We start from the raw sequence: 9,305 nt of genomic DNA on the forward strand, positions 1-9,305 counted from the left end.
AGCGCAAACAAGCCAAGCAATAGCCACTCATGCATCTGAAAAGAACTAGATATGCTTGGGAGTCAGTTCCTGATGTTGTTTAACTTAATTATTGGGGAATAATCATCAATCAAGATGCCTATCTACACAAGCAAGTTCAGTGAGCTGTGACAGTCTCTGCGCCTACAGACATGCCTAATTTAAGTTACAACTAACAGCACTGTGAGCTCCCCACCTCTCATGCTCACACAGCCATACATGCAGAGAGAGCTTGATAAAGCCTAATAAGGCCAATTTGAGAAGAATGTCTTTCAAAATACTATGAACGTGCAAGAATATGCTTAAAATGTAAGCAAGGCACAGTCCTGTTAACTAGCATAAATAAATCAGGGTGATTAACTAATTAAGAGAGAACAGTTAAATGAATCCCTGACAACAGAAACTTCACTTGAGAGTGCTGTAAGTAAAAATCCAACACACCTACAATATTCATCTCCAGTGTCTGCCTCGTCTATCACCGCATTGACTCCTAAATTAGAGACTTCAATAGGGCAAGTCACTTGCTTTTCTGTATTGAGCCTATACAAGTTCAGGGAGAGAGGTCTAACGAAAACCAAGGAGTAACATCGTAAGGAATTCCTAGTTCCACCACCTCCTTCAAAAGACACTGGTAAAAGTGCTGCCTTAGCTACACCGAGACAGCAAAACGGCTTGCAACAGCTGCAGGCTCCACAGAGTGCAAAACACGGATACCTTTGGAAAGGTCGCTTGGATCACCTTTCAAAATAACCCAGGGCACAGGATGCACAGCAAAGCCCGCTAATTTGCCAGTCAGTACTGAAAGAACACTTTAGTGTTTTGAAAAGCAGTTATTTTCAAACCATCTCAACTAATTTTGTTCCTGTAAGTGGGAATCCACATTCGATGTTAATGAAGTTAGGTCATGAGCTGCTGACTTTTCCTCTTTTATAAAACCTCATTCTTGTGGTTTGCACTTACACACATGAAATCGGCACCTCAGCACACTGACAGTACACAACTTGATCCCATAGAAATTGCCATCCCGATATGACGCTGCAGCCCAGCTGGGCTTTTCCTAACACTCTGCGTCCATCACATTTCACTTCCCCTTCCTGCATCGCCCTGCTAAGTGACCTACATTCTGTCCATACACTATCAAAATGTCCTGTTCTGTCTGGAGCACAAGGTGCTTTTCAAGTGAAAAAAATTCACCAAGACCTCCAAAATGAGCTTTAAAACAGTGGAAACACACATTAGCAAGAACCGAAACAACCATCTGTTCTAAAATATACTCTCCTAGTACAGAGAAAAGAAACTCTGGAACTAGCGTTCTTGGAAAAAAAAATTCTTGAACTCTCTCTGAAGGAAGCTTGCTCAGAATGACACGTGCCTAGAGAGGGGTGAGGTCAAAAATTTTACTGTTCCACCCTATCCACCCCCGCCGCGGAGCTCCCTCCCAGCCTGCTGACAAGTTCTGCGGGTGACTCATTCGTTTCCTTTCGCACTCACCCAGTCCTCGGCCGTAAAACCGACAGCAGCAGATAGAGATCTGCCTTAGCAAGAAGACGAAAAAGTCCAGATTAAAGAAGTCTCAACTTAAAAGTGACACATCAGGAAACAGTAAGAACTGTCAAATATATCATGCAAGACTACTTAGCGAGAGAAGAATCCTCCAGCAAAACTCAATTTTGAGTACTACACAGAAAAAGTTTAGCTGCCATCCCTAAATTTGGGTGAGGTCAAACCACTGTATCCAACACAGGCATCGATGCACAGAGATCATCGTCCTGGTGAGCTTGGCAGCGGGAAGTGATTAGATACTGCATTAGCTCTTCCAAAAAGAACCGACAGGCATGTGTGCTTTAGCTTCAGACCTTCTCTTTCCTGTGAGATGAAAGCTGCTTCGTAGTTAAAAATGCTGTTCCAACACTTAGGATTTTTTGAACGCCTTCCCCACCCACCAGTTAGTTTTTTTAAATCCCTTCAGAAGACACATTTGAATGTTATTTACATACCATGCCCAAAAAGTTTAAAGTTACTAAAAGTGTTTGAAGTCAAAACCAAAAGGCCCCGCTAAGAAAAATAAGAAATTTAAGGTATTACCCTGTTTAAGTCACAGAATTACATTCAAATAAAATCAAAAGTTACTTTAAACAAAAGCTCATAAGCATGCGACACTAACAACTCACTCCTAAGAATCAGAATGCTGAGCCGTCCAAGCTGTATCAACTGTCGGTTTTTGAAAACACGGACCTGCTAGATCATCAGCTTCCCCGACAACTCAGACAAAATATTCTCACACTTTAAGATGAAGTATCAAAAAAACCCCAGAAAACGATTAACAAGTCAGACAGGACTTAAAAGCAATTTCAAATCACACAGCAACAGGGATATTAGTCTACAAAGTCACAGAGTTGAATTACTTGCATCTTACTCATCTCACTTATTTGAATTTGCCATATACCTCTGCCGGAAAAATGACTTAGTGGAGAGCTGGCTCCTTTTCCATGTTCCTGTGGCAGTTAAATTCAGTCTGACAACTGAAACTGAAGCCTACTGATAAATTTCACTGCACAGCCACAAAGTCTCAATTGTTAAAATCCACAGTCCATTATTTCGAGCAGAGATAGACTTTCAGTGTAAGAGACCAAAAAGAATTCAACTTTTTAGTACAGAACAGAGAGAAACAAGGGGCAAAGGTACACATAACAGTGACCTGAATAGAGACAGCAACCCAGTGTCTCGAGTGTTATGACAGAAAAAAGGATCAAGAGATTTAAGACTCCTTTACCCCTCCACAATTAGCAAAATGAGCCATGAGATGACACCAAAGTCAACAGCTACTATAAAGGTATTTTATACTGTCTTACGATATGCATCAGCCAGATACTGGCCTAAATAGGTGCCAGCCTGATCTAGCACTGCAATTCACATGTGTCAAAAAGAATAACTTCTAGGCCAGATTCTCAAGCCATTAGGTCTATTTTTCAATGTTTAGACAGACCTGTTTTAAATCTCCAACTCGTTAACAGGCAAAGCAGCTGTCAAACTAATCCAAACACAACAGACAACCCAGAGCTCCTCTCTGCTAGTTCAGTAATAGTACATCACCAACAATATGTTTTCTCCAAAGATATTATCAAAATACACAAGCTACACCATTTACAAAAATTATCTGCTTGCACTACAGTATCTCAAGAGCTACGTTTCCAGCTGTGGATTGTCTTCCTTAAAGCGAGGACAGACAAAAAGATGCCTTTCCATGAGCCATGCATCGCCCGGCTCTCCCCAGAGCCGCTCATCAGCGCACTCCCTGCCAGGCCTCACAACAGTTAACTGACACAGCATTCCAGCACGGGGCAAAGTCCAGTGGCAGGAGCGAGGAAACCGGCTGCGATCACAGTTCAGCTCCACTCTGATAGAGGAAGAACATTTAAGTACTGCTGTGTGGAAGAGAAAGATGAATATTTGCAGGTAATTAAACCTGAAGTCAGTCACTTATGTTTATGAGGGATGTACCCAAAACCATCACAACTAGACCCTGTGTAAGACGACCAACGTTCCTGGCTGTGCATCCATACATATGCAGATCCTTACTCCTACCCTAACTCCAACCAATCTTTCATTTCCAACAGTTGAGTTCATTAAATGTAAGTATTTCTACATGTTGACTCATAAGGAGATAGAGTTTTCTGGCTGCTGCTAGTGGTGGGTTTATCTTTTTTCTTCTTTAAATACTAACTGCAGTTCTGAGTCAGAACCTGACTGGTTCATTTGGGGAGTTTTGAAGCAAGTTTCCATTTATACAGTAGCCTTTAAAAGCCAACTTTCTGCCTTACTCCTCCTCACGCTGAAACCAACAAGCACACAGCTGCCCGGAGAGAAAAAGCAGATCATGACTAATCACACCAAGGAACCACGAGAAACCATCACTGGAAACGAGTGGAGGCCACTTCTACGATCATCATCGTACTGCATCACCTCCCAACCTGCAGCCTCACCTGCACCTCAAATCCCAAACCTCCAGCTCTCAATAACTAGCGTTCCTTACCCACCAAAGCACGCCCTAAGCAGCAAACCACAGCTGTTCCCAGTAAGCACACCACTCCCTGGCTCAGGCCTTCCTGCAGGTCACTCTTAGCACCCTCAGCAACACCAGTACTTTCTTTAGCCACTGCCCTGGCCAGGCCAGACCTCACCACCTCCCCCCTTCCAGCCCAGGCAGCTCCAAGTCCCACAGGGCAGCCCTCTATCCACTCAAACCGGCCTCGGCATTCACAACCCTGCCCCCACTCAAACCCCAGGAAAACCACCACATCCTGGACACCCTTCCTTTCCAGCTCCACGTGCCCCCCTCCAGCCTGGGAAAGATCCCCCCCAACATTGCTCCCAGCCTTCCTCCTCTCCACTTTCCAGCCCAGATTCCAGAAAAATTCTTTACCCTTTACAGACCACCTCCAGGCCTAACACAAGGCAGGCCCCCTTCCCCAAAAAAACCCCTCCCATCCTTTCTCAAGCTCTTTCCCCATCCATACATACACACAGGAATAAGTAACACCCCCTCCCCTCGAATAAACCCCTCCAAATGCCCCCCATACCAGGTACAAGCAAGACCCCCCCACTCACCCACACCAACCCCTTTGCAGTCTCATCTCTCCACTGTTGCAATCCTACAGGCAATGCACTCCCCTCTTGAACATCCCTCCCAAGCCCAGGTACGAGGCAGACTCCCTCCCCTAAACCATCCCTTTAGGGTCCACTCATCCCAGCCCCACAGCTGAGGGGGGACCCACACAAACCAGTCATACACTCCTGGGGGGTGGGCACTGTAAGTCAACCCCATCCCCCAGGTGAGGGGAGGACCCTCCAAACCAGCCTCGCTCGTAGAACAGACACCCCACAAAGCAGCCCAACACTGCAGGCAAGGGCTGCTACCCTAAAACCAGCCTTACCGGCCATGGGGGTCCCGCATACCAGTCCAACCCCAGAAGCAGGGGGGACCCACCCAAAACCAGCCCCAAAGTAGAGTAGGGACCCCACAGGCTAGCAAGCTGCCCCCAAGCCTGCTCCTCAGGCCAAGGGAGCCCCCAAGGCCCGGAAGGATTCCCCAAAGAAGGCCCACAGGTCAGGAAATCCCCCCAGGTCAGAAAGGACCCCCCCCGAACCGGCCCCTCAGACCAAAGCGAGACTCCTAGACCAGCAAGGACCCCCCAAACCAGATCGCAGCCCAGGCAGGACCCCCAGAGCACAAAAGACCCCCCCCAAAATCAGCCGCAGGGGCCAAAGGAGACTCTCCAGGCCAGGGAGGTCCCCCCGGACCAGCCCCGCAGGCCGGGGGATCCCCTCAAAACCTCCCAAGCAGCCGGGGGGGCCCCCACAGGCCGCCCCGGAGCCGCTGCCCCCACCCCGCAGCCCAGGCCCGCCCCGGGGCGGGGGCTCCGGCCTCCCGCGGTCCCTCCTCACCCGAAGCCCCCCGGCTCCTCCCCACCGCGTCCCCTCACCCTGGGCATTGAGCGCGTCGGCGTTCTTCCGAGCGGGCCCGGCGCCTCCCACACACCGGGCCGGGGGACGGGAAGGAGCGGGAGGGGGCGCGGCGGCGGCGGGCCCGGCCCGGCGGCGGCGGGGCCCGTGACGGGGCTGGGGCTGTGCTCGACCCGGTCCGGCCCGGCCGCGCGGAGAGACCCGAGAGCCCGCGCGCCGCCAGACGGCTCCTCGCGCACAGGCCGCTCCCTCCCCGCCCGCGCCCCGTGGTACGGCCCGCCCGCCGCTGATTGGCACGGTCCGCCTCACACCCACATCCGGCATTGGTACGGTCCACCCCCGCCCAGGTTCAGCGCGCCGGACGCGCCCACCCGCCGCCGCGGGGGTGCTCCCGGCATGCAGACGCGGCACAAGCGGCGCTGGTGCGGCCTCGCTCCCCCACGCCGCGGCTCGCCGTGCCACTGCCGTGAGACCAGCCGGGTGCCCCTCCCCGCACCGCGGGGAACGGCTCCCTCCATCCCATTGCTGTTGGAACAGGCCCTCTCCCCCCGCCGCGAGGGAGGCAGCATTGGTACAGCCCGCTTCCCTCCCTTGGGCTTTGATACGGCCCTTCCCAGCGCGGCCAGAGAGCCCGGGCGCTGCTCGCCCTGCCCCGCCGGCGGTGAGCACAGCCCGCAGCGAAACGCCCTGCTGTCCCCAGTCACCCTTGGTACATCCCAGCCCACACCCCCCCGCCGCTCCGGCGCACTTGGACTGGCCCTCCGGCCGCACGTGCACGCGGGCCCTTCCACGCCAGCACACACCCACCCCCCAGCGCACAGCAGCAGTGGTACAGCCCGCTTCCCCCCACCCCCCGGCAATGGTTCGCCCCGCCCGGCCGTTCCCACGGCTTCCGGTTCCCCTGTCCGCGCCGGGCCCGGGCCCGGGCCCTGCCCGCCGCCCCGGCAGAGACACGGGCCCGCGGCTCCGGAGCGGGCTGCGGGAGGGGCTGGACGTCCCAGGGGAAAGAGCACTAGGGGAGGCACTGGTGCTTACAGCCCCGGCGCCCCTGGAAGCACCGAGAGCCCGCAGCGGGAGCGGGTCCCCGGGAAGGCCAGCACACGGCCGAGGCTCCCCGGCTCTGCGCATGGTGAAACCGAAATAAACAAATGACCCATTGATCCGGTTCCCTGCTGCGGATACGGTGACTCAGAGTTTGCTGGGAGCAGGATCCTGGCCCGCAGGAAGCCCCCGCGCTTGGCCGGAGCCCGCCCTGGCCGCGTGGCGTTAAGTGACCGGAGGTGACGGCTCCGTCCGGCACCGTGCCCGGTGACATCCCCTCCTGACATCGGTTTTACCGGCAAGGGCGTGACAGTGCTTGTGTAACACGGCTCCAGCACCTGCTTCCCACGTCGGAGGCCAGCTTCCTAATCCTGTCCGAAGAGGGGGTCCGTGCCCGTTGCAGTCCTGCCGGGAGGCCGAAGGCCCCCGCTCAAAATCACCGCTCCCAGGCGGGGCGACAAAATGCCACGTGGAGCCAGCACCAAGGAACCCTTAGGTGGGCCCAGCTACACCGGGCAAGCTTTTCCCAACCACAGGGTGACATTTTCTCCCCCAAAAGCTGCCACGCTGAAGGGGAGCGGCTGCAAGGGACGGTGGGACAGCAGCAGCCTGCCCCAACGGCAGGCCAGACCCTGCTAGAGGGCATCGGGACATGGCACGGGGCCGGCCTCGGGGCTGCTCCGGCCTCCCGGGAGAAGGAAGCATTTAGCCATGGGATGAAAAAATCACTGAGGCTCCCAAAGATCCCTAAGAATAGCAGGGTTAGCGCCTCAGAGGTTAGCCTTTATTAATCCCCTGTAACAACAAGTACCTTCATTTGGAGCCATGGATTAACGCGTCCTTTTCTGCCAGCTGAGATAAAAATACGGGAGCAAAGGACAGAGCCGCGGGACAGACGGACCGTTCCCGTGGGCATCGCTGCTGCCGCCGGTCCAGCCCAGCAAGCGGGCGGCCGGCCACGCTGGAAGCGGCACCGTCGAGAGCTGGAACAAGAGTTCCTCTGTTGTCAGCTCCCGCGGGAAGCCCTCCGCAGGGCCCCTCGCCCGAGCAGGCAGCAGCGGTGCCTCTGACGCGCAGCCATTTGCATAACGCACAATATCGAGCGCTCCAGGCTGCCGGGCCTCTTCCTCTTCAGCAGAAAAACAAAAGCATTTTCTCCAAGAGCTGATGAACGGCCCTGTCAGAAGCAATCGCGCCCACGCCAGCCATCAGCTGCTCCCAGAAGACATTCACGGAGAAACAAACACTGGCAGGACAGAGCAGGGATGGCCCAAAACACGCCCCTCTCCTACTTTCAGCTAGAAGAAAGCACGTCGCTCCTCTGCCCTTGGCCTGGCGCTGTCTGGAACAGAAGCGCGTCCATTTTAACACCCAGTGACACCATTTCTGAAGCAGCTGGAGCCTCTGGCCAAGCTCAGGGCCTCGCTGCTCTCTCTGTAGGCCGCGTAAGGTAATAACAAGGGAATGTCTCAGCCCCTTCGCACCCTGAGCGGATCAGACAACACGAAGAAAGAAGGTAGAAGTGACTTAATTTACAGATGGTGAAGTAACTGGTTAAGCAAAGCATCCAGGTTCACTCAGGAAGCCTAGGAAGTGTTGGGAACAGGCCCCAGATTTCCTAATTTCTAGTCCAGGGCCCCATCAGGCAACCTGCCTCTAAAAGCTGAAACATACTCTAAAGGAGCCAAAGGCATCTCTTTTTTTTTTTGCTGAAGTTCTTTGAGGAAAGGGTCCAAATCAACCAGCTAATGACAGCTGCCACCCACAGCTGCATGAGCACAGCAGAGGTGGTGGGAAGATGGGAGCTGTGTGTGCTCAGGGAGTATGGCCAAGGCAGCAGGTGGAAACCCCGGGGCAATGACAGCCTGTTACCGTTACCGGGAGCGGAGTTAGTTCCTCCCGGCTCCGGGAAGGTGCTATGGCATTTACAAGTGACACAGCTGTGAGTAAGGATGAGACAGGGATGGCAGGCAGGGAAAAAGAATCCCAATGGAAAATATACAAGAATGACATTGAAGGTACTGTCTCTTTTTCCTTCACCCCCGTTGTGTATGTGAATGAGGAGGGAACTGATGGAGGAGGAGCAGGCCAGGCACACGTATCAGGGACCCCAGCAGCTCCGAAGCTGTCAATAGCAGGAGCTCCCTTGGACAGGCGAGGTGTTTTGTGCAGCAGAACGGCACAGCCTTTGACCACCGAGTGACAGATTTGTGCAGGTTCAGGGGGGCTGTTTGGAAATGGTACCCTGGATGCACGAGGGACAGGAGAAGGGTCAGGCTGTGTTACCTGATGACGTCGGAGGCTACGTCTATCCATGAACATCAACTTCAGCTCTGCACAGAAGTGGCTGCTGCAGACAGCAGTCTGTCACAAGATATGAGAGATTAAATAAGAATCCTATGTTTCATTATTGGCTAAGGTATACATGTAATTCCATGAATTATAAAAGCTGTTGCCTTCCCATGTTCTCATGTTATGACTATCGAATTATTAATAAAAGGCCATGTTTGATACTAACCTAAGGAGTTGCAGTGCCTGAAATGTATCTTGTGTGCTAGTTAAATAACTGCAGCCTCCACAAACCACAGTAACAGAAACCCCTGCGCACAAAGGGCCTTCACATAGGTGATCATTCTGACTGAAATGCCGCTTTGCTAGGTTTCAAGACTGTGCAGACAAGCCTTCCCCCCATTAGCTCCACCTCAGCACCTCTAACTGGAGTTCCTTAACCTCTGATAATTGTTTCCCATAAGACCCTTCTCCTTCCCTTTTCAACACTGAGT

This window comes from Gavia stellata, chromosome 29 (genome assembly GCF_030936135.1).
Source record: "Gavia stellata isolate bGavSte3 chromosome 29, bGavSte3.hap2, whole genome shotgun sequence".
Lineage (NCBI taxonomy): Eukaryota > Metazoa > Chordata > Aves > Gaviiformes > Gaviidae > Gavia > Gavia stellata.